Source organism: Macrobrachium nipponense, chromosome 33 (assembly GCF_015104395.2).
Source record: "Macrobrachium nipponense isolate FS-2020 chromosome 33, ASM1510439v2, whole genome shotgun sequence".
Classification (NCBI taxonomy): Eukaryota; Metazoa; Arthropoda; class Malacostraca; order Decapoda; family Palaemonidae; genus Macrobrachium; species Macrobrachium nipponense.
The window spans coordinates 37,802,255-37,821,908 of record NC_087219.1 but is presented as its reverse complement, the minus strand read 5'-3'; positions in this window follow the sequence as shown (position 1 = coordinate 37,821,908).

Here is a 19,654-nt window from a genome sequence, read left to right as displayed (position 1 = left end):
TATTATTATTATTATTATTATTTCCCTCCGTGATAGCTACCACCTTGTTCATTCTTTTGCTGTCTATAGGCTCAGTTTTATTTGCATTTTTCCCTTGCATATGCCCCTTAGCTGAAAGAAATATGATGATGATTATTATTTTAAAAAAGTAGAAATACATTACACATTACTCTTGTTACTCTTGTAGTGATGGGACACACGTGCGTCGATTCCTGTGTCGGTGTTGAGTCCATGAATAGATTTAATCTTGTTTCATAATTGTAATTATTATGTACATGAACTCCATGAGTGAGAAGTGAAATAGCTCGTCTTTTTTTTTTTTGTGCCCTATGTTGGTACAATTCCCGTATGAAAAAAATCGCCCAGATCATACCCTAACAATCACCTATTCTTAGAGTAGTGTAAACGGTAATGGGTCCAAATGAGACCCAGAAACCTGCAGAATGAGAGAGAGGGGACATAAAAGCCAAATGACCCAAAATACGCACCCTGTGGCTTGGGTTCTAACACACACACACACACACAGATAAACCTAAGTCCTTATATCCAGCGTCATCGATTCCTGGATAGCAGCGGAAGTTCGTCTTATTGGCCATCGAAATTAGCTCTGATCAGACCAGTCAACGCTTCATTACCCTTGATATCCTTCCTTACCACTAATGACTTTTTTTATTGCTAGCCAATTGCTCATCATAAATCTCTCTCTCTCTCTCTCTCTCTCTCTCTCTCTCTCTCTCTCTCTCTCCTTTTTTTCCAGGCTCGTGATTTTTTAGGTACAAGGGGTTTGCTTACCATTTTTCAAAAAAATTATGATTCTTGTTATCAGTATTATTAAAAGCTGCTTTATAAACCTCTCTTATTATCAGTATTATTAAAAGCTGTCTTCTGAGTCTCTCATTATCAATATTATTAAAAGCTTCTTTCTAGCTCCTCTTTATCAGTATTATTAAAAGCTGCTTTTATGACTCTCTCATTATCAATATTATTAAAAAGCTGATTTATGTGTGTCATTATTAAAAGCTGATTTTGTTTCTCATTACATTATTAAAAGCTGATTTATGAGTCTCTCTTTATCAAAAGTATTATTAAAAGCTGCTTTATTGACTCTCTCATTATCAATATTATTAAAAGCTGATTTATGTGTGTCAATATTATTAAAAGCTGATTTATGAGTTTCTCATTATCAATATTATTAAAAGCTGATTTATGAGTCTCTCTTTATCAGTATTATTAAAAGCTGCTTTATGACTCTCTCATTATCAATATTATTAAAAGCTGATTTATGTGTGTCAATATTATTAAAAGCTGATTTATGAGTCTCTCATTATCAATATTATTAAAAGCTGATTTATGAGTCTCTCATTATCAATATTATTAAAAGCTTCTTTCTGAGTCTCTCTTTATCAGTATTATTAAAAGCTGCTTTATAAACCTCTCTTATTATCAGTATTATTAAAAGCTGTCTTCTGAGTCTCTCATTATCAATATTATTAAAAGCTTCTTTCTGAGTCTCTCTTTATCAGTATTATTAAAAGCTGCTTTATGACTCTCTCATTATCAATATTATTAAAAGCTGATTTATGTGTGTCAATATTATTAAAAGCTGATTTATGAGTCTCTCATTATCAATATTATTAAAAGCTGATTTATGAGTCTCTCTTTATCAGTATTATTAAAAGCTGCTTTATGACTCTCTCATTATCAATATTATTAAAAGCTGATTTATGTGTGTCAATATTATTAAAAGCTGATTTATGAGTCTCTCATTATCAATATTATTAAAAGCTGATTTATGAGTCTCTCATTATCAATATTATTAAAAGCTTCTTTCTGAGTCTCTCTTTATCAGTATTATTAAAAGCTGCTTTATGACTCTCTCATTATCAATATTATTAAAAGCTGATTTATGTGTGTCAATATTATTAAAAGCTGATTTATGAGTCTCTCATTATCAATATTATTAAAATCTGATTTATGAGTCTCTCATTATCAATATTATTGAAAGCTGCCTTCTGAGTCTCTCACTATCAATATTATTAAAATCTGATTTATGAGTCTCTTATTATCAGTATTATTAAAAGCTGATTTATGAGTCTCTCATTATCAGTATTATTAAAAGCTGCTTTATGAGTCTCTCATTATCAGTATTATTAAAAGCGGCTTTATGAGTCTCTCATTATCGGTATTATTAAAAGCTGCTTTATGAGTCTCTCATTATCAATATTATTAAAAGCTGCTTTATGAGTCTCTCATTATCAGTATTATTAAAAGCTGCTTTATGAGTCTCTCATTATCAATATTATTAAAAGCTGCTTTCTGAGTCTCTCATTATGAATATTATTAAAAGCTGATTTATGAATCTCTCATTATGAATATTATTAAAAGCTGCTTTATGAGTCTCTCATTATCAGTATTATTAAAAGCTGCTTTATGAGTCTCTCATTATCAGTATTATTAAAAGCTGCTTTATGAGTCTCTCATTATCAGTATTATTAAAAGCTGCTTTATGAGTCTCTCATTATCAGTAGGTTATTAAAAGCTGCTTTATGAGTCTCTCATTATCAGTATTATTAAAAGCTGCTTTATGAGTCTCTCATTATCAATATTATTAAAAGCTGCTTTATGAGTCTCTCATTATGAATATTATTAAAAGCTGATTTATGAGTCTCTCATTATCAATATTATTAAAAGCTGATTTATGTGTGTCAATATTATTAAAAGTTGATTTATGAGTCTCTCATTATCAATATTATTAAAAGCTTTTTTATGAGTCTCTCATTATCAATATTATTAAAAGCTGATTTATGAATCTCTCATTATCAATATTATTAAAAGCTGATTTATGAGTCTCTCATTATCAATATTATTAAAAGCTGATTTATGAGTTTCTCATTATGAATATTATTAAAAGGTGATTTATGAGTCTCTCATTATCAATATTATTAAAAGCTGATTTGTGAGTCTCTCATTATCAACATTATTAAAAGCTGATTTATGAGTCTCTCATTATGAATATTATTAAAAGCTGATTTATGAGTGTCTTATTATCAGTATTATTAAAAGCTGCTCTATTAGTCTCTCTTTATCAATATTATTAAAAGCTGATTTATGAGTGTCTCATTATCAATATTATTAAAAGGTGATTTATGAGTCTCTCATTATCAATATTATTAAAAGCTGATTTTTGAGTCTCTCAATTAAATCATATTATTATAGCTAAAAGCTTTCTGTGCCTCTCCTTTTCAATATTATTAAAGCTGATTTATGAAAGTCTCTCATTATCAATATTATTAAAAGCTGATTTATGAGTCTCTCATTATCAATATTATTAAAAGCTGATTTATGAGTCTCTCATTATCAATATTATTAAAAGCTGCGTTTTGAGTCTCATTATCAATATTCATTAGAAACTGCTTTGAGCCGTAATACGAAATTGGTTTCTAAAGCTATTTGTTGAAATCTCAATCGTTAGTATTATAGTTACTGTGGCCTGTTTTATGAATGTGGTAGTTACTAATATTCCCTCGTGTTTTCAGCAAATCCCTAATCATTTTCATTATTACAATCAGTCTGTAGACCCAGAGAGAGAGAGAGAGAGAGAGAGAGAGAGAGAGAGAGCTCATTGAGGAACAGTTTGTCCTTGGATACCACTGATTAGTGATTAGCTGTAGACTGTGTACAGGGATTGGGCAATATGGAGTGTTCATTTTACATTCATCTGTTCACTGATTGGGACTACTTCAGAGACGAGATAAACCTATTATGCATAAAGCTGTCTTTTTAGTTTTCTGTAAAAGGAAACTATTGATATGGCTATTTGTCTGTCTGTCCGCCTTCAGATCTTAAAAACTACCGAGGCTAGAGGGCTTCAAATTGATATGTTGATCAGCCACCGTCCAATCGTGAAAAATGCCAGATTGAAGCACTCTAACCTAAGTAGTTTTTATTTTATTTACGGTTAAAGTTAGCCATGAACGTGCGTCTGGCACCGCTGTAGATGCCAACAACACAGACCTCCACCGGGTTGTGGGTATATGTTTCACGGGCCGTGGCTGTGAGTTTCATGGGCCGTGACTAAGAGTTTCATAGGGCATTATATGGTGTACAGAAAACTCGATTGTGCCAAAGGAACTGCGGCGCCTTTTTTTTTTGTGATCCGATGTTTATTGAAGATGATGGGTTTTATATGTATTTTTATATGTTTATATGTTTATACATACATACTCTTATATAGTACATACACTTCACCTGGAATTATACGATCTTCATCAGATATGACCCTGTAGTAAGCATACTCAATAATAATAATAATAATAATAATAATAATAATAATAATAATAATAATAATAAGCATGATGATGATTAGTAGATCACTGAGATCGCACCATCCAACACAAACAGTAATCAACATGTCACTGTCTTTGAATAACTCAACTGGGACCCACTCGAGGAATTGCAAGTGATGAGGGATTGCAAGCAGTGAGGAATTATAAGCAATTGAGGAGGAATAGCAAGCTATGAGGAATTGCAATTGAGGAGGAATAGCAAGCTATGAGGAATTGCAATTGAGGAGGAATAGCAAGCTATGAGGAATTGCAATTGAGGAGGAATAGCAATTGTGGGGGAAATGCTAGCGATGAGGAATTGCAATTGATGAGGAATTGCAAACGAGGGCGAAGTACAAGTGGGAAGGAATTGCGAGCGATGAGGAATTGCAAGTGACGTCATCCAGCAGTGCACAAACAGCAACCCTTCGGAATGTCAGCGTGCAAAAGGATTTCCTTTGAGACAGCGCAGCGAGTCAGTCCAGTAAATAGATAAACAGGTAGTTCATTAATAACTGGTAACTCGGATACGCCAACTCCACTGCAGTTCAACAGCTTTATTGGCCAGTCATGAATTGATAGGAGTGAAATTATATGCATAATTCAGTCAGGGTGCGTGTGGGATGCGGCATTCCTCTTTGTATTGCTTTATTTTATGATTTCGATTGTCACTGCTTCTGCTGTTTCAGTTTGCGTTCGACCACTGCTTGAATTAGTGTGTTGGGGTTTGTATGTACGTAGATGCTTATGGATGATTTCGGCTCTAAAAGGTGATTTGTAAAACTCTCTTACGATTTATACGACTTTCTGATCACGTAAGAATTATTCCTTTCTCAACCTAAGACGAGCTTTGTCCATCGGCCGATTCATTGTCTTTTGAGAGAAATTCTATTTCCCTCTTATTCTATAGAGAACTTCACAATCGACGTTTCTCTCGGTGTGATTTAATGCCCCGATGGTGATTTATGGAGAGAGAGAGAGAGAGAGAGAGAGAGAGAGAGAGAGAGAGAGAGAGAGACCTATAACTCAGTGTTTTATCACCAAGGGGCTCCCTTCTTTTGAAAAATGACCGCGGAAATGACAATAGTAATGACTTGAAAAATGACATGTCCGTTTCCTGTTTCCCGGATGCTCCCCCCTCCCACTCCTCACCTCCCACACCCAACGAATGACCAATGGCGGAGTTCGGGAGTTCGAAAACGTCGGTAGTTGTGACGCCAGATAACCCGCCATCAATCAGCGAAGAGTTCTACACTGGCCTCCCCCTTCCCCTCATCAGGAAAAAAAAAAAAGAAGAAAAAACGAGTCCATCATCCTTGATCATAAAAATCGTTGCTAGTGTACGAGCCTTCTTGATGGACAACCTCCTGGCTCAGAAGTGTTTGGGAAATGTTTCAATATAAAAGTGTTGCTGTCTGGAGAGAGAGAGAGAGAGAGAGAGAGAGAGAGAGAGAGAGAGAGAGAGAGAGAGAGAGAGATGGCTCAAAGGAAAGGTAGCTTTATTTTGAGACATTTTTATGTTTGTTAAAGAAAAAAGTGATAAGGTATTCATCTTTAGGAGAAAATATTAAGCCTATATATAAAATCATGATTGGTCTTGTATTTTTACTATTCACGAGATCACGTACAATGAACTGGAAGCAAAACACCCCATTTTAAAACTCGAGGGTTTATTACAAAAGATTTTTAAAATGTTTTCAATCTCGAGTGATTTATTGCAAAAGATGTCTAAAACGTTTTCTAGAAACTCGGTGCAGACTTTGTTTTCGTCCCATTATCCAAAAGGCAGTCAAGACTCGACTAAATTATATTTTCTGATGCATTTCTTATGATATTTATCTTATTTTTAGAATTTGTGTTCAGTCAATCTTGAATACTTTTCCCTAAAGGGAATAATATATATGATATTCTGTTCTATTCTGCTGCTCAGTCAAGATTCTTTGTGACAAATTGCCTGAGTCTGTTTCAAGTTACTAACCTTTCATTTTTGCGATTCCACAGCCAGCTGTATCTTGAGACTAAGTGCCAAGAGCATCTGTTTTTCTTTACTGATCACCCGTCCAAGCAATGATCAGACCTATTGCTGATTTAATTTTGATTCGAAGGCCATTGGTGTAGCGGATGACACAAGCATAAACAGAAATGAATAACAATCATGTGGGTGAAGTGTGAGAGAAATAAGTTTGGCATCAAGTCCTTAGTAAAAGAATTTTATATATATATATATATATATATATATATATATCTATATATATATATGTATATATATATATATATATATATATATATATATAGAATAAAATACTATTATATATTAAATATTTATAAATAAATAAATAAAAAAATTTAATTTAAAATAAATACATATATATCTATATATGATATATTTATATTTTTTATACATATAAACAAACTTGCAGCATCTTTTTATATGAAATTTTATTTTAAATTAAATTTTTTTCTATTTAGATTTATTTCGGCGTCAATAACCAAGATGTGACGCCAGGTTTAATAGACACAATCAATCAATCAATCAGAATCTCTCAAACTGAAAATTCTATTTTACTTGATACAAAAAAACTAGCATGGTAAATTTTTTTTGTAAGGACAGAGACCTGATGAGAATTTTAGCTTCATGTGACTACAATATTTAATAAGAATAATAATAATAATAATAATAATAATAATAATAATAATAATAATAATAATAATAGTTCCATAAGGTCAACTAGATTAGTTTAACAACAACAACAACAACAACAATAATAATAACAATAATAATGATAATAATAGTTCCAAAAGGTCCACAATAATATAAACGTTAAAAGATTAAAATTTTATAAAACTTTACAATAGCTCATCTTCAGTCCAAATTGAACTGAAGATGAACACAGAGAAGGGTTCGAATTGCACGAACATTTAACGTTCATATTACTGTGGACCTTTTTCCGGAACATTTTATGAACTCTCGTAATAGAGAGTTTTTCCCAAATAATAGTAATGCTAATAGTATTAATACTAATATATTTAAGTATGAATCACTGTTGTGCCCTGAAAGCAATCTTCGTGTAAAAAATGGAGAAATGTTTTGTAAGCTCATGAGATGTTTTCCTCGCCCTTAAAGAGAATTACTGAACATGATTCTTCGTTTCTCTTTAAGATTATTATTGCAGCTGTTGCCTTTTCTTATTTCAGTGGTGGTGGTTGTGGGTTTGGCAAAGGCATTGAAATCGTTACTTCTCATCTATTCTCGCTCAGTCCAAGTAAAAATTTTTCAATTACTTTTCATTCCGCTTCATTCCGGTAGCTCGGTAATACACGTCTCGTAAGCCAGAAATAATCACACCATTCAGAAAAAAAAAATCTTGCTTTTAGAAGCAGAACCTCCGTAATTCGAATCAGTAGTTTATCCTTCCAACTCCTACCAAGCAGGAGAGAATCCTACGCCGAAGTATAAAAAGAACAACGCGCCCATGTGTGCTGTGCCCCTGACTCTAAACACCCACAACTCTTAGTCTGGAAGAAGTAGTGAATGGTCTTAGGTTCCAGGCAAAGGAAAATGGAGATGAAAATGTCTGTCCGGCGTTATTTAGCTGCGGCTACACCGTGGTAATGGCGAGGAAGGAGAGATGCAGATTGCTTTTTCAACCCCCCTCCCCCAGCACCCTCACTTTTTTTTTTTTTTTTTTTTTTTTTGAGTGTTCCATTACCACACGCCCTTCTTTGACCTAAAATTTCTTTTAATTTATGTTTTTTTTTCTTATTTTTTTTTTTACCCAGTATGTTTTTATCCTCTGGAAGCTGATTAGGTGAAACGTACTTCTTTCGGTAAGATATATTTTTTACGAGTTTTCACAAAAGGAGGAACGACAGTAAAATCATACATTGGGTCCGTGAACCTCTCTCTCTCTCTCTCTCTCTCTCTCTCTCTCTCTCTCTCTCTCTATACTTTATGAATGAAACTCCCAAAATATTCATGTAGAGAAGCTCTCCTCTCTCTCGTCTCTCTCTCTCTCTCTCTCTCTCTCTCTCTCTCTCTCTCTCATTTATGAATGAAACTCCTAAAATATTCATGTAGAGAAGCCCCTTGCCCCCCCCCCCCTCTCTCTCTCTCTCTCTCTCTCTCTCTCTCTCTAGCTTTTGGACAGGAGAGCAAACAAACGCACAAACAAACTCATAGCTTAGTAGCGCGAGGAGGATCAGGTGCCAACTGCTTCATCAACCGAGAGGGGAGAGAGCCCCCCCCCCCCCCCCCCCCCCTCTAACCCCGCGCGTCAAATCCCCATCAACACTCCATTCCAACCCCATTAATAAGAGACCTCGGTTAATCCCTGGTCACATCCTGAAGGCACGATTGACTTCCTTGGCTCCAAGGGCTTCGTGTAAGGATCCTGGGTCATCCAGAGAAAGCTTCGGGAGGTGTTCGACGTCCATAACTCTCTCTCTCTCTCTCTCTCTCTCTCTCTCTCTCTCTCTCTCTCTCTCCTGTCCTCAATCGGCCAGTGAATCTGGAATTTTGATTTAAGCAGCTGAATCGGAAATAATAAACTGGAATTCAGCCCAGGTGAGATAATTTAAGGTGCATCAATTCTTGCTGACATATGATACAATTCTATAAACCTGCGTACCTTCATACCTATACAGTTGTATACACAATACACGGTGTCAATAAAGTCCCAGTACCATTACAAGTATGTATGGCTTGTTATGGTACTGGAACTTTATGGACATCCTTTAACATCCAACCTGAATTGCAGTACCATTTCGAATATGCAGACAAAATGCGAGATTGAATCTCCTTTGATATTGTAGAATTGCAGCCAGAGGCTGTTTGGACAGCCATCTCTTGGGTCCACCCTAATTCCACTCTTATTTTAGTTTCGCTCGATTTTTCTCACCACCCTGGAACTCCCGTATTTCACTCTTTTGTAAATGAGGTTTTCATATTGCTCCCCTACAAGTGAGATGTTCGTATTCCACCCAAACTAATGAAAGTGTTCATATTCCAGCCTTACTTGAATATTCAGTACTCGCATTACTGTAATTTAGGTTATTCGTTTGAGATATATAATGCTTGGGGGTTCTCAAGAAGGTCTTTACGAAATAAATAGGCCTGAAGGGATCCTGTGCTATAGTAGATTCACATCAACCGTGCACCTAATGTCTAGGCCAGTCCCTTACGACGCTCCTGATTGGCTGTTGATAAGTCAGTCACAGGGCTGGAAACTCTCAGTCTCTCTCTAGAGTTCACATAGGCAGGATGTATGTTCCATCTCCCTGAGGGATGGTACTCTGGAAATAAATAGAACATGTCGTTTCTCTGTCGAAAAGATTCGTCTAACTGTTCAGGAAGAGAGACTGGCATTTGGAAACTTGCCCCAGATAAGACAGTTAATTACTTTCAATTGTGAATTTCTAAGGATTCTTGACATCTTTGTTAAAAAGAGGTTAAATAATCGAAGGCTTCTCTCTCTCTCTCTCTCTCTCTCTCTCCTTATATGATATATATAATATATATATATATATATCTATATATATATAATTATTTACACATACACATATATACACACGTATATATATATTATATATATATATATATATATATATATATATATATATATATATGTAATCTGTCTGTCTCGTTTTCTGTATTAAAACACACACTCCACCTAACGTGGTGCTTTATGCTGCAAATCTGCTAATGTTAAGACTTAGATTCCAACTATCCGACAATTAAATCAAATTAGCTGAGGGAAAAAAAAACACCTGTTACCCTCCCAAATTCCCCTTTAAAAAATTAAATCTTTTCTTTCAACTTCGAAAAGGATTCATTTGGATTAGGAAGGAGCCTTTTATTTGTCCTTTTTTTTTTATCCCTCTCATTCTCTTTATGAGAAGATTCATCAGTCTCATTTCCACATGAAATTAATTTATCCTTTTTTTTTGTTTTAAGTCAATAATCCCATCTGTCTAGCGGTTTCCTCATTTGGCTCCTTTCGAATATGAGGATCCTTCCCATCTTTTCCCAAAATGCTTCGAATGGCTCCCCATCCCCTAATGACCCTTCTTGTAGGTGTCTTTGGGTTGAAGGGATGCTCTTGGTTTTACTGAAATCCGAGATTAATGTCTTATGGTGTGGTACTCGGTAACCATTTTTCAGCTATATATTCTTTCGTATAGAATGCATATATATATATATACTATATTTATATATATATAGATATATATATAATATATATATCATATATATACATATATATAACATATATATATATATATCATATATATACATCATATATATAATATATTATATATATATCTATATATATATATATATATATATATATATTTATATATATATATATATATATATATATATAATATATATTGATTTATATATATATATATTATATATATATATATATATATATATTATATCCATTATATCTATATATATATATTATATATATTATATATATATATATATATATATATATATATATATATATATATATATATATATATATAGATATATATATATATATATATATGTAGTATATATATATGTAATATACATCGAGCTACAAATGTCCTTTAATATCTAATTCACTCTACCTCGTAATTAACATATTTTCATATATGCTTAACCGAAGGGAATTTATTAGGGCGATATAGTTGTTTCGGCGCCCGGGCGCGAACCCAGGCACCATACAAATCCAGGACATCAGTGAAGCGGTGGTGGAGTGGGTAAAATAGCTTCACTGACGTCCTGGATTTGTATGGTGTCCTGGTTCGCGCCCGGGCGCCGACAATTCTATTATCACCTAATAAAATTCCCTTCGGTTAATCATATATGAAAATATATTAATTCCGTGGTAGAATGAATTAGATATTAAAGGACATTTGTAGCTCGACGTATGTATACGAATCACGGTAATGTGATATGACAATATATCTATATTATATATATATTATATATATAAATATATATATATTATATATATAATATATATTTGTAGAATATATATAATATATATATATAAATATATATAAATATATCTATTTATATATAAAGATACAGTATAAATATATATATATATATTTTAAAGATATATAAAGATAAAATTATATAGAATATATATATAGATATATACACATAAATATAATATGTATATATATATATATATAGAAAATAAATAAATATATATATATAGATATATATAAGATATAATATCTATATATATTTATTAAAAATATTATTTTTATATAATATAAATAAATTAAATTAAATTATATTTTAACATATATAATAAATAAATAAATAAATTAATTAATAATATATATATAATATATATATTTATATATACTTTAAAAATACATATATAATAATAATTATTTATATATATTATACATATAATATTATATATTATATATATATATAGATAGAAAATTAAATAAATAAATAAATAAATATTATAATATAATATTATTATATATATATATATTACAATTTAGAGTATATATATATACACATTATATTTTATACATACATTCATACCACATTCAACCTGTTTCTGCTCCTCGTTGAACGAGTGGTTCACGTGCCCACCTACCGATTCGGTAGTCGCGAGTTCGACACCCTGCTCTACAAACGTGGAATTAGAAGAATTTTTTTCTTGTGATTAGAAATTCATTTCTCGATGTAATGTGCTTCGAATCCCTAATAAGCTGTAGGTCCCGTTGCTAGGTAACCAATTGGTTTCCAGCCAGGTAAAAATATCTAATCCTTCGGGCCAACCTCAGGAGAGGTGTTGATCAGCTCAGTGGTCTGGTTAAACCAAGATATATACTTAACTTCAACCTGTAAGTTTAATGGTTATCCATATAATTGAACTATCCCGAGAAACACTCTGATGTTTCCTATCACTTACACTAACGATTTTGCCACTTTTTCATATCCTCTCAATTGTCAAGATTCTGTTATATTTTTTCATCGCAGTTGTTTACACTTTATATACTATGCAAATCATCGTTCACGATAGCGTCACTCTGTTTTCTTTCAATCACGGTCAGCATCCGTACTCCAGTATTATGAAGTAAGTTTTGTTCAAAATTTCCTTCATTCATATCCTTCCTGGCTTCCTCAGACACCCATGTGTCTTCCCAGTCCTTTGCAAAAGTTATTGCCTCCCGCGGTCTACCTGTGCCATGACTTAACTCATCATCATCCCTTGAAATTCTTTCAGTAGTATCTGTAGTGTCCTTAACTATCACCAGTCATTACTATTATCTCTGGACTTGCGAACAGACTAATTCAAGTTTTAGGCTTCACTGAACTTGATACATATCAAATACAATACTAATAAAAATAAGGGAATTTCGCAATCTTGAATATAGGTCATACCGTATAGTCTTATTAATCTTTGTACAAAACTCAAACTTAAACACATGAAAAATAACAAGGCGTGATCAGACCTTCAGCTTACTCAGGAGCGTACTAAAATCTACGTCAAATAGAAATGAGAAATAATAGATCATGTCAAGATTAGAGAACCAACTATTTTTCAAGACAGTGTATAACACGTTTGATTTATATATATATATATCATTCTATATATATATATATTTATATATATATATATATTATAATACATATATATATATATATATATATATCATATATATCTATATATATATATATATATATATATTTATATCTATATATATATTTTATATATATATTATATATACTAGATATATTATATATATATATATATATATATATATATATATATTATATATATATATATCTATTTATAATTCACACAACCCTTGCACCTACGTATAATAATTTCTTCTCTAGACTCTGGCATCAAGGCATCCATAATTATATTAAGCAGCCATGGAAACATAAGCCCCCTAGTCTCAGATCCAGTTTTATACCAAAGTAACCTGTCAATATACCATCGTCATGTGGTTTTAATCGCTTTTAAGAACGTCTGTTCTGTACCCTCATTATCCTTTCCTGATGCCTCTGTCTAGGTAGGCTTAGTCTTTTCGTAAGTCCTTGCAAGCCATGTATACAGCCCTTTCCTTATGCTTTCAAAGTCTTCACGTTTCTGTTTCACAACTAGTAATTCATCCACAAGTACAGTCAAACATTACTCTTATCAATCCTTCTGTCATTTTTAGTCCTCCCAATGAAACTTCACTTATAATCCCATCAGCTCTTGGTGTCTTTCCATTCATCAGACTCGTAATTGCTATCCTTTCACATTAAACGTACGCCATAGTAGATTCACATCAGCCGTGCATTTGACGTCTTGGCCAGTCCCTTACGACGCTCCTGAGGAGAGAGGGAACATACATCCTGCTTATATGAACTCTCAAGAGACACTGAGAGATTCCAGCCCTGTCATTGGCTTATCAACAGCCAATCAGGAGCGCCGTAAGGGACTGGCCTAGACGTCAAATGCACGGTTGATGTGAATCGACTATGTAATTAACCCCTTATATTATATTTAGGACACTTCTACAAGCATTTTAAAACGGACACGAGCACTCAACATTGTTCCATCATTCAGCACTGCATCATATGAAGATAATCAGTCCAGCGACCCGAGGCCTAATCCACTCCAGACAATAATCTATGCTGTTGAATCTTATATTCTGAGACCCATTTATCCATTAGCTTTCAAATTTGCATTTATTTCCCTGGAGAGCATATTATTCTTTCCAGAATTCTTTTTCACACTCTCCCATCTGGTTTATTAATCTGCTTCGTTTCTCTCTTCAATCTCTTCCTCACGAACCTGTCCAACCTCATGAATACTTTGAATATTTTATATGGCCCCATGATCCTCTCTCCCGTTTTGAAATAGAACTTTATTGGAGTTTCTTTGTTCCTTTGTTCCTTTTTTTTCATCCTTTCGTATCCACTTAAACTTTTTAATCTCTCTTCTTTATAATTTGTAAACTTTTTAATCTATTTTCTTTATAAATTGTAAACTTTTTATTCTCTCTTCTTTATCATTTGTAAACCTTTTACTCTCTCTTCTTTATCATTTGTAAACTTTTTATTCTCTTTTTTATAATTTTAAAACTTTTATATTCTTTTTTTTATGTAATTTTAAACTTTTTATTCTCTTTTCTTTATAATTTGTGATCTTTTTATTCTCATCATTTGGAAACTTGTTATTCTCTTTTTAAATTTTGTAAACTTTTTATTCTCTTTTCTTTATCATTTGTAAACTTTTTATTCTCTTTTCTTTATCATTTGTAAACTTTTTATTCTCTTTTCTTTATCATTTGTAAACCTTTTATTCTCTTTTTCTTTATCATTTGTAAACGTTTTATTTAGTTTTTTTTATATAATCCAGTAGACAAAAACACTGACCCTATGATCCCATCATGGAATGTTACATGCTCGTCAGTAACTCATTCCACTTCCTTGTCCTTCCGCACCCATAGCTCATATTTCGTCAGTTTTCTCTTTTTACTTTCTTCGTACTAAACTCGTTTGACTTCATTGGTTTCATTCCTACGCTTTCACTACTTCATCTCCAGCTTCAAGTTATATCTTCTTAAACCTTCGCTTTAACCAAATGTTGATCAAGAATACCTGTGTATATTGTCAAGGAGGTATTGGAATTAGATAGTACTATTTTATCTAATTTCTTATATATGAAGGTTGATACAAGTCAGTCTTGTTTACAACACTTGAGTTATAGCAAAATACAATCGTTTTTTAATACTTATTTTGTTGTTATTTGATTATTTTCGTTGTTGTTGTTGTAAGAAATTCTGATAAAGATATTCATTTTCACATCTTCTTTCACGTTGTTGTTGTTGTTGTTGTTGTTGTTATTATTATTTTCGTTGATTTAGTTGTTGTAAGAGAGTATGATAAAGCTATGAACTTTCCATCTTTCAAGTGTTGTTGTTGTTAATAATATTTTCGTTGATGTTGTTGTTGTAAGAGAGTCTGATAAAGATATTAACTTTCCCATCTTCTTTCACGTTGCCTCTGTTATTGTTATTATTTTCGTTGATGTTGTCGTAAGAAAGTCTGATAAAGATATTAATTTTCACATTTCACGTTGCTTCTTCTGAGTACGGTACAGAAAACTGGCAAATGTTTTTTTTTTTTTTTTTTTTTTTTTTTTTTTTTTTTTTTTTGACAAACAACACTCTTGATGTCTTAATGCACCACGGAGGCCTTTTTGATGAGGAAATCGAATTAGGAGATGAAACGAGCCCTCTCTGATTTCCAGCTTTTAGAACTGGAATTCCCAGAGTCTTTGGACTCTGGAGTTGCCGCTAATCTCACCCACTTGGGAAGATGAAATTATCCAGAGCTTTCTCCAAACTAGACTGTAAGTAAAGCCACTGACATTACTTTCGTCATTGTTATATACTACGGCAATTTTCTATTCGTTGACATTGTTTTAATTATCTTCTAGCTGAGAGCTACTGTTGTGGTATAAAATTGTTATGGTTATCATTTCCATATTCCTAAGGTGATATGGTCTCCGTAAGGGCTAGGTTAGTGCTGACAGTGCGCCTCACGCGTGGTGCACTGTAGGCATTACTTTGGAGCGTCCCTACGGCCCCTAGCTGCAATCCCTTTCATTCATTTTATTGTACTTCCTTTCATATTTTTTCTTCCACCTTACATTCCATCCTCTTCTAAAAATTGTTTCATACTGAATCAGAGAGGTTTTTCTCCTGTTACACCTTTGTAACCATTGACTCAATTTTCCTTTCAACTCTGAATGACCTCATATGTCCCACTTGGCCTTTGGTACAAATTGTATATTCTGTTCTAAGAAACTTCCAAAGGAGAAGCCGAATAGCTTCAGAAATAATTTCGCCTTTGAGTTGCATCTGCTCCCTTCCAGGAGAACCTTTGAGTTACATCTGCACCCTTCCAGGAGAACCTTTGAGTTACATCTGCTCCCTTCCAGGAGAACCTTAGAGTTACATCTGCGCCCTTCCAGGAGAACCTTTGAGTTGCATCTGCTCCCTTCCAGGAGAACCTTAGAATTACATCTGCGCCCTTCCAGGAGAACTTTTGAGTTACATCTGCTCCCTTCCAGGAGAACCTTTGAGTTACATCTGCTCCCTTCCAGGAGAACCTTAGAGTTACATCTGCGCCCTTCCAGGAGAACCTTTGCGCCCTTCCAGGAAAACCTTTGAGTTACATCTGCGCCCTTCCAGGAGAACCTTTGAGTTACACTGCCCCATAGGAAAACCTTTAGTTACTTGCGCTTCCAGGAAAACCTTTGATTTTACCTTTGCGCCCTTCCAGGAAAACATTGAGTTTACATTCTGCGCCCTTCCAGGAAAACCTTTGAGTTACATCTGCCGCCTTCCAGAAAACTTTGAGTTACATCTGGCCCCTTCCAGGAAAACCTTTGGTTACATGCGCCCTTCCAGGGAGAACCTTGGAGTTACATCTGCGCCCTTCCAGACCTTTGAGAACATTTCCTGAGTACATCTGCGCCCTTCCAGGAAAAAAAAAAAACCTTTGAGTTACATCTGCCTTCCAGGAGGAACCTTTTGAGTTACATCTTCGCCCTTCCAGGAGAACCTTTTGAGCTTGACCTTCCAGGAAAACCTTTGAGTTACACGTCCCTTTGCCTTTAGGAGAAACCTTTGAGTTACATCTGCGCCCTCCAGAAAAACTTTGATTCCATCTGCGCCCTTTCCAGGAAAAACCTTTGAGTTACTCTGCCGCAAACCTTCCAGAAAAATTTTGAGTTACATCTGCGCCCTTCCGGAGAAAACCTTTTGAGTTACATTCTGCGCCCCTAGAAAACCTTTGATTTACTCTGCCCCCTTCCAGGAAAACCTTTGAGTTACATCTGCGCCCTTCCAGGAAAACCTTTGAGTTACATCTGCGCCCTTCCAGGAAAACCTTTGAGTTACATCTGCGCCCTTCCAGGAAAACCTTTGAGTTACATCTGCGCCCTTCCAGGAAAACCTTTGAGTTACATCTGCGCCCTTCCAGGAGAACCTTTGAGTTACATCTCGCCCTTCCAGGAAAACCCTTTGATTAACCATCTGCGGCCCTTCCAGGAAAACCTTTGAGTTACATCTGCGCCCTTCCAGGAGAACCATTGAGTTACATCTGCGCCCTTCCAGGAGAACAACCTTGGAGTTACTTCTTCTCACTTCCACGAGAGCAACCTTGGAGTTACATCTGTTCCCTTCCAGGAGAACCTTTGAGTTACATCTGCGCCCTTCTAGGAGAACCTTTGAGTTACATCTGTGCCCTTCCAGGAGAACAACCTTGGAATTATATCTGCTCCCTTCCAGGAGAACAACCTTTGAGTTACATCTGCTCCCTTCCAGGAGAACAACCTTGGAATTACATCTGCTCCCTTTCACGAGAACAACCTTGGAGTTACATCTGCTCCCTTCCAGGAGAACAACCTTGGAGTTACATCTGCTCCCATCCAGGAGAACAACCTTTGAGTTACATTTGCTCCGTTCCAGGAGAACCTTGGAGTTACATCTGCGCTCTTCAAGGAGAACCTTTGAGTTAAATTTGCGCCCTTCCAGGAGAACAACATTAGAGTTACATCTGCTCCTTTCCAGGAGAACAACCATGGAGTTACATCTGACCCCCCTCCAGGAGAACCTTTGAGTTACATCTGTGCCCTTTCAGGAGAACCTTTGAGTTACATCTGTCCCCTTCCAGGAGAACCTTTGAGTTACATCTGTCCCCTTCCAGGAGAACCTTTGAGTTACATCTGTCCCCTTCCAGGAGAACCTTTGAGTTACATCTGCGCCCTTCCAGGAAAACCTTTGAGTTACATCTGTCCCCTTCCAGGAGAACCTTTGAGTTACATCTGTCCCCTTCCAGGAGAACCTTTGAGTTTACTCGTCCCCTTCCAGAACCTTTGAGTTACATCTGTCCCCTTCCAGGAGAACCTTTGAGTTACATCTGCGCCCTTCCAGGAAAACCTTTGAGTTACATCTGCGCCCTTCCAGGAGAACCTTTGAGTTACATCTGCTCCCTTCCAGGAGAACAACCTTTGAGTTACGATCTGCTGAAAACCTTCCAGTTAGGAGACCTTTGTGAGTTCACTTCCCTTTGTCTGCTCCCTTCGAGGAGAACCTTTGAGTTACATTTGCTCCGTTCCAGGAGAACCTTGGAGTTACATGTGCTCCTTTCCAGGAGAACCTTTGAAGTTACATCTGCGCCCTTCCAGGAAAACCTTTGAGTTACATCTGCACCCTTCCAGGAGACAACCTTGGAGTTACATCTGCTCCCTTCCAGGAGAACCTTTGAGTTACATATGCTCCTTTCCAGGAGAACCTTTGAAGTTACATATGCTCCTTTCCAGGAGAACCTTTGAAGTTACATATGCTCCTTTCCAGGAGAACCTTTGAGTTACATCTGCTCCCTTCCATAGAACAACCTTGGAGTTACATCTGCTCCCTTCCAGGAGAACCTTTGAGTTACATTAGCTCCTTTCCAGGAGAACCTTTGAAGTTACATATGCTCCTTTCCAGGAGAACCTTTGAAGTTACATATGCTCCTTTCCAGGAGAACCTTTGAGTTACATCTGCTCCCTTCCAGGAGAACAACCTTGGAGTTACATCTGCTCCCTTCCAGGAGAACCTTTGAGTTACATTTGCTCCTTTCCAGGAGCCTTTGAAGTTACATATGCTTTTTTCCAGGAGAACCTTTGAAGTTACATCTGCTCCTTTCCAGGAGAACCTTGGAGTTACATCTGCTCCCTTCCAGGAGAACAACCTTGGAGTTACATCTGCTCTCTTCCAGGAGAACAACCTTGGAGTTACATCTGCTCCCTTCCAGGAGAACAACCTTTGAGTTACATCTGCTCCTTTCCAGGAGAACCTTTTAAGTTACATCTGCTCCTTTCTAGGAGAACCTTTTAAGTTACATCTGCATCTTTCCAGGAGAAACTTTGAGTTACATCTGCTCCTTTCCAGTAGAACCTTAGAGTTACATCTACTCCTTTCCAGAAGAACCTTTGAGTTACATCTACTCCTTTCCAGAAGAACCTTGGAGTTACATCTGCCCCTTTCCAAGAGAACCTTCGGAAGTAGAACCAGTGTTGTTCCTTCCAACTCCCCTCAGTCAGGAAAGTTATGCCAGCCATATCCTACGCAGGAGTAAAGAACTACGCGTGCAGTGTGTGCCTCTGACTTTAAACGCCCACAATTTTCGTCCTGGGTGAGGGTGAATGGCCTTACGGTTTCAAGCACTCGCCTCCTCTCTCCCACAAAAGAGAGAGAGAGAGAGAGAGAGAGAGAGAGAGAGAGAGAGAGAGAGAGATAGAATGCTTGTTCAG